This window comes from Sinocyclocheilus grahami, unplaced genomic scaffold, assembly GCF_001515645.1.
Source record: "Sinocyclocheilus grahami isolate Dianchi unplaced genomic scaffold, SAMN03320097.WGS_v1.1 scaffold1009.1, whole genome shotgun sequence".
Classification (NCBI taxonomy): domain Eukaryota; kingdom Metazoa; phylum Chordata; class Actinopteri; order Cypriniformes; family Cyprinidae; genus Sinocyclocheilus; species Sinocyclocheilus grahami.
The window spans coordinates 6,726-13,882 of record NW_015506188.1 but is presented as its reverse complement, the minus strand read 5'-3'; positions in this window follow the sequence as shown (position 1 = coordinate 13,882).

The window sequence follows — 7,157 nt, the reverse complement described above, 5'->3', positions numbered from 1 at the left end:
AATCCCTGGATGTGTCCAGATCCTGCCTTGCCTTGCCTTGCCAGCCTGTTTTTCCCCCTCGGGGTAGTTTTTGTTGCTGTTTTGTTTATTTTTATTGTCATTAAAAGCCATTTTCTGCAATACTGAGTCCTCGCTCCATCCCTCTACCCGGAAAACCCTGACAGTCTTGTTGTTGTGGGCTTTATATATATATATATATATATATATATATATATTTCTGTATTGTTATATTTTTATGTTTGTAAGTGGTGTTAAAATTGCTCTGTGCATAATGAGCTGGTGGGTTTATGGTGTGATGTGTTGCGGACTGGGTGTGGTGGGCTACTCTGTGCCAGAAAGTCCAGGGCCTCTTTTTAGCCCCAGTACGCCCCTGCATGGAATCCAGCTTGAGGATGCAGGAGATTATTACTTTATGGGGGTTTATGTTGGTCCAGTGTTTACACAGTGAAACAGCATTGTACAAAAATCTCCCTCAGTCAGACAACACAATGAATGTACTCATGCAGTAACTATGACCTTCATTAATTAAATGTAGTTAACATAAATATCTCTTTTACTGTAATTGATATTTTCAATAGTAAAATATTCTCTACTTATCCATGCTGCTCATCACAATATCACACAACCTAAAAAAATAAAAAACCAAATAAAAGTGTTATTTTATATTTGATAGTTTTTTATAGTTTTTTTTCAAAGGTTCACAAAATTCAACACCATATTTGTAACAAAATGCTTTTATTTGGCAGCAATAATTAAATGAGCAACACAACTTTCAGAGCATTGCAGTTGTAGAATTACAAAAGATAAGAATATATAAGCAATAAACTAACAGCATGAAATAGCATACTAACAGCAGTGTGTAGGTGTAAGTTTTTCCACTGGTCATCATCACACTGCTGTGTGTCGAGGCTCTTGGTCACTGCATTGTGGGACGGGTGCGTGGCGTCACAGCTGACGGTTGTTGCTCTGCTCCACTCACTCTCAGTGAGGCTCAGGCTGCTGCTCCAGCTGTACAGTCCATCCTTCTGCAGCTGACTGGGACTCAGATTGACACCAGAGCTCCTGCTGCTGCCGTCCACCTTCCAGCTCAGCTTCCAGTCAGAGGGGAATCCCTTACTGGCCACACACAGCACTGTAGCCTTACCCTGCTGCAGCTCGTCTCTGGAGGGAGGCAGCACTGTGAGAGCGGGACGAGTCGCAGCTAAAGAGAGACACAGATGGAAACTGTGATGTTTCATTCTTCTGAAAAACAGCTCTATCAGTCTTTCTGAGTGTCTTTCACTTCCCTTTAAGAGATTCAGAGTTAATCAAGCAGATCTGAAGTGCAGCAGCCCATAAAAAAAGTTTTACCAGCCATCACACATACTTTATAATTTGTTCATTATAGATAATGTTATATTATATGGTTTCTGTCAACATATATTCATGTTATTGCTCAATTATTTGTTAAAAACCTACTGTATTAGATATAGCTGCTTGTAGTTTGAAAACCACCAGAAGAAAACATATTTGTCTCATGTGACATTCAATGAAAAAAGTAATTAAAAAAACTTAATCAACACTGTAAAATAATGCTGCAATTAGATATATCAATTTAAGATTTTTGAGATGCATTAAATATCCAGCTTAACCAAAATAAACTCATTATTTTAAGTAGAGCAAACGCTTAATTTTGAAACAACACATTATTTATTTTAATGTTGAATTCGAAGTTGTGAAGCAGATCTGAAGTTCAACAGCCTGTAAAAACACATTAGTAATATTCATATTCATATAGTCAGTGTTCATAAAAATCAAGATTTATGACTATATGAGACTTAAATTTATTGGATTTATATTTATCTTTCAGGTTTATATTCTGAACAATATATTCAGACCTTGACGTGTATCCGATGCAGCACTATGGCAATACTATAGGATACATACAGGGATCCTCGTTCCCTTAGCAACTGAACTGTTTGTGAAAAATCTCTTTTTATGTTTGGCTGTTTGATAGGCAGAGGGGATCCCCACGCTATCGTGTTTTATTTTGTTCCTCTATGCATTAAATAATGTCCCTTTTTTTCCTCCTCATGAAAAATGTAAAAAATGAAAGACATTTATTTTCAGTTCATAATTACATGTTTATTGCCCCATTTTACAGTACTTATATAGTAACTGATATCTGAAACCGTAGTTAGACATATTTCTATTTCACGTGAAGTGCATAAACCTAATCTATAAAATGCATATATTTTATTTACCACTCAAATAGATAAAAAGGTAAACTAACTAATTTCAACCCATTTAGAAGTAGGCCTATACATGCTGTTACACAAGGCAAAAAAAATGTCTGAGGATAGCCTATTTTTTTTATTTTAGGTACTCTTCTTCTATTGGTCTGTTCTTCTTCTCCTTATTATTATTACTAACTAATTAATTAATAGAAATCGAAACAGAAATAATAGAAATAGAAAGAGATTTACTATCTTCCACCTGAGAGTCGGGTGCCTCCACCGAACGTGCGCCACAGTGATACAAACCCAATCACCAGCTGTACAAAAACCTCCTGCACTAAAACTGACACTGACATCAACATTAACGCTCACAATAAAACACTGTATCTTAGGTTAGTTTTGCTTAGATAGGTCAAATTTTTTTATTGCATTAATGTTAATTAATGAAATGCTGCAAAATGTTTTTTGAAAGTTTGGATGCATCTGAATGTGTTTTGGAAAGTGTTTTGCATATTAACTGAACACTGCGCTTAAAACTCCACTGATGATTATTAGTGTGTGACACTGACATACACACATAGGAAACAATGATTTCTCTTATTCTAATGCTGGGGACACTCTCTCTGCTCTGTCAAGGTTCAAAAATATATTTTCTACATTATGGAATCAATTGTTTGGATCTATAAAATATAAAAACATATATTTTTATTTACCACTCAAATAGGTAAAAAGGTCATTAAGGTAAACTAATTATTTTGAACCCGTTTAGAAGACGTGAGTATACATGCTTGTAGTCATGTGACATAAGGCAAAAAAAAAGAGCGATATGAAAGCTTAAAAATAACACAATATTCTCTAAAAATGTAGTTGCACAGTATTAAGTGACATTTTTTAATAGAAGTACTAGCAACAAATAAGATTCTAATATTTATAATCCAAACAAAATTTTTTTTATAATTCTGATGGTAATTTCTGAAATAAATAAATACATTCATTTATTCATTTTTTAAGTGCAACTAATTTTAGTTTTCACATTTCTCAGGTCTTTTTAATGGAATAAATGTAATTAGCCAGTTTAAAGTGTCTTGTGAATCTCACACAAATAATGCTGATTTAAAGAAGTTACAAGTAAAAAAAAAAAAATGTATCTGTGTGTGTGTGTGTGTGTGTGTGTGTGTGTGTGTATCATTACTTATTACAGTATAACACTTGTATAATTATTGTTAATTATTTCCATTATTTTCAGATTCTGCCTTCCAGCACTTAGTTTGGCTCTCCAGTCCAGCCTCCAGTTGGATAATTGTAAAATAAGGAATAGATTTTAGAAACTTCTGGTCATATATGGTGCTTTGCATAGACAGCGACACACATCTGAAAATGTTTATAGGTCTGTTGAACTTTTTCACTGAGCTTCTGTTCATGACAGCAGATCTTACAGCCAACATGACTTTGTTCTCTTTTATCATTTTGACACTCTACAGCATGCAAGGTAAACACCATTTTGTTACATGTGATCTTTTAAATACATATTTTATTTAAAATGATATATTATAATAACCTGTGCTTTTATCAATTGTTCTACACAGGTTGTTTTGGACAAATAGTTGTGACTCAGTCTGAGGTTAAATCAGTCCTGCCTGGTCAAACCATCTCTATTGACTGTAAAGTTGATACTGTGGTTTACAAAAATGAGCAAGGTAGTGTCTCTAAAGGGCGTTATTATGTATCTTGGTACAGCCAAAAGCCTGAAGAGGCTCCCAGACTCTTGGTTTATTATACAAATGAAAAAAACTCAGGAATTCCATCAAGATTCAGTGGCAGTGGACAAGGAAACGGTCTTGACTTTAGTCTGACCATCAGTGATGCCCAGCTTGAAGATGCAGGAGATTATTACTGTATGAGTCTCCATAAGATTAGTGACAACTGGGTGTTCACACAGTGAAAAGTTCCCGTACAAAAACCTCCCTTGGTCAGATTACTAACTTCTTCTGATGCAGCTGCAAGGAACAAACACAATGACACAAAAACTCTCACATGTTTATGTTTTTAATATAATTAATCATCCAAACCAACAATATATTTATAGAAATCTATATTCCACCATCCTTCGCCTGTAACATAGTATTTCCATAATTCAGACGGATTATTTATTTATTTATTTTCCTGTATAGTGTAGGTTTATTATTGTTAACAAGCAATACTACTAATGATATATATTGAATGCTTCTCCACAATTTACTTATCTTTAATGAAATATTAAGGTAATTTTATTATTTACTTTACAACCCTCCATTTCTCAAAACAGTTTTTTACAGAAGATAATTCAAATACTTTCAGAAAATGCTGTATGATTTTTATTTTTTATTTTTTTTTATTTCTGAGCATTTATTCAATTTCTTATTTTATGCTGCACCTACTTCCAATACTCATTTTGGTTCCTCTTCTGAAATCCATGTCTAAATCCAGCAGGCAGTTGAATGAGTTTTTGACAGAAGTCTGTAGAGTGGAGAGTGTTTTGCATGTTCACGGCTTCACTCACAAAACTCTGATGATCAGTGTGTGTTCAGTCCTGCCAGAGTCACTGACACACAACACAATCATGTCTGTTTTACTAATTCTGGCTTCACTGGGTCTGCTTGCACAAGGTTAAAACTAATTTTTCTACATTATTTCTATTTTTCTACAGTTTATTTTGTAAAACTTTGGACACGTTAATTTTTAATGACAAATGTTTTTATGAAGGATGTCAATATCTTATCAATTGTATTTAAATGTAACTGTTTACTCCCTCATTGTCTCATCAAGAGATCTGGTAAAGCAGGAGAATCTGCTTCTATCAGCTGCACTGCATCGTCTAGCATTATTCCATGAGTTGATATCTGCTACAACCTGGAAAAAAATCCTAAACTCCTGATCTACTATACAAGTAGCCTTACATCTAGAGTTTCAAACCGGTTCAGTGCAACTTACTCTGGATATGAATTTACGCTTAACATACAAGTACCCCAGCTTGAGGACACAGGAAAATATTACTGTATGGGGTATAATGATGGTCCAGTGTTCACACAGTGAAACAACATCGGTAACATGTTTTTACTTTACTTGAAGGGGTGTGCATAAGACTGACATGACACCTTCATAATCATGACAACATCATACAACCTTATTATATGTATCTAAAATAATGATTAAGATGCCATGTTAACATAAATATCTCTTTTTATTTTTTTATTTTTTTTATGTTTAATGTCACATTAAGAAGTCAATGCCATATTTAAGTCAAAATGCTTTTATTTGGCAGCAGTAAAATATAAAATAATCAACAAAACATTAATAGCATTGCAGTTGTAGAATTACAACAGATAAGAATATATGAGCAATATACTAACAGCATGTGTATGTATTTCATTCATTACACTGCTGTGTGTCGAGGCTCTTGGTCACTGCATTGTGGGACGGGTGCGTGGCGTCACAGCTGACGGTTGTTGCTCTGCTCCACTCACTCTCAGTGAGGCTCAGGCTGCTGCTCCAGCTGTACAGTCCATCCTTCTGCAGCTGACTGGGACTCAGATTGACACCAGAGCTCCTGCTGCAACAGTCCACCTTCCAGCTCAGCTTCCAGTCAGAGGGGAATCCCTTACTGGCCACACACAGCACTGTAGCCTTACCCTGCTGCAGCTCGTCTCTGGAGGGAGGCAGCACTGTGAGAGCGGGACGAGCCGCAGCTAAAGAGAGACACAGATGGAAACTGTGATGTTTCATTCTTCTGAAAAACAGCTCTATCAGTCTTTCTGAGTGTCTTTCACTTCCCTTTAAGAGATTTAGAGTTAATCAAGCAGATCTGAAGTGCAACAGTCCATAAAAACACATTATCAACAATTTCACATGTGCCTATACATGTAGATTTAACACTATTTATTCATTGTTCATGATGGTATATTATAGATCTTCAAATTTTTTAGGATTCTATTGTCCTTTGTTCAAATTATTATACAAATATTTTCTGTTAAAAATGTACAATATGTTATTTACAGTTAAGCTGTTTGATATGTTTCTAACTCAACCATGGAGTGTAATTGAAAAATAAACCTGAACCCAGACACATTTCTGTCTGACATTCATAAAAAAAATTTTGTGCCTCTCTGTTAAATATATTTGTAGAGACAGATTGCACTAATGCACAAGTTAGAATTCTATCTCATGCTAAATCAATTAAAAAATAAACAAGCATTTATTCTTTGTCAAATATGATTTACCATTCTGATGGATAAACGCTCAACACAGTAAAACATTATTTTAATTATTTATTATAACAACTTTGTTTTGTGAAATCAGCTTAGATGATGTTCAGATTGTTGTTCAAATTTCTGTTGATTAGTTCCTTTTTCTTATATTAACTCAAAATTTTGTTTCAGTGAACTCAAAATTTGAAGGCAACCGGGTTTCTTACTTTTTTAAGTTAAAACAACAAGAATTTTTTACAAAGGTAATAAAGTGATTAAAACAATGAGGTTATTGTTTTAAAATAGTCTGGAGGAAAAATAAGAAAGGTGCACATAGATTTGGTAATATCACACAAGGAAAATTTCAGATAATTTATTCTTATATTTGTTATATTAATTTAAGATTTAATGATAATTTAAAAATAAAATCCCTTTTTGTTCTTTTCATTAAATTTTCATTTTCAAAATAGAAAGAGATTTACTTACTTCCAACTGAGAGTCGGGTGCCTCCACCGAAAGTCCACCACAGTGATACAAACCCAATCACCAGCTGTACAAAAACCTCCTGCACTAAAACTGACACTGACACTGACACTAACCAGTTTGCTCTTTTACTCCTAACTAATAGCAGATAGCTAAATAAGATGCATCTGCATAATTAAACAAGTTTAAATTTCATAATATTCCAAATGTATAGTAAAAAAAAAAATATGAAGTA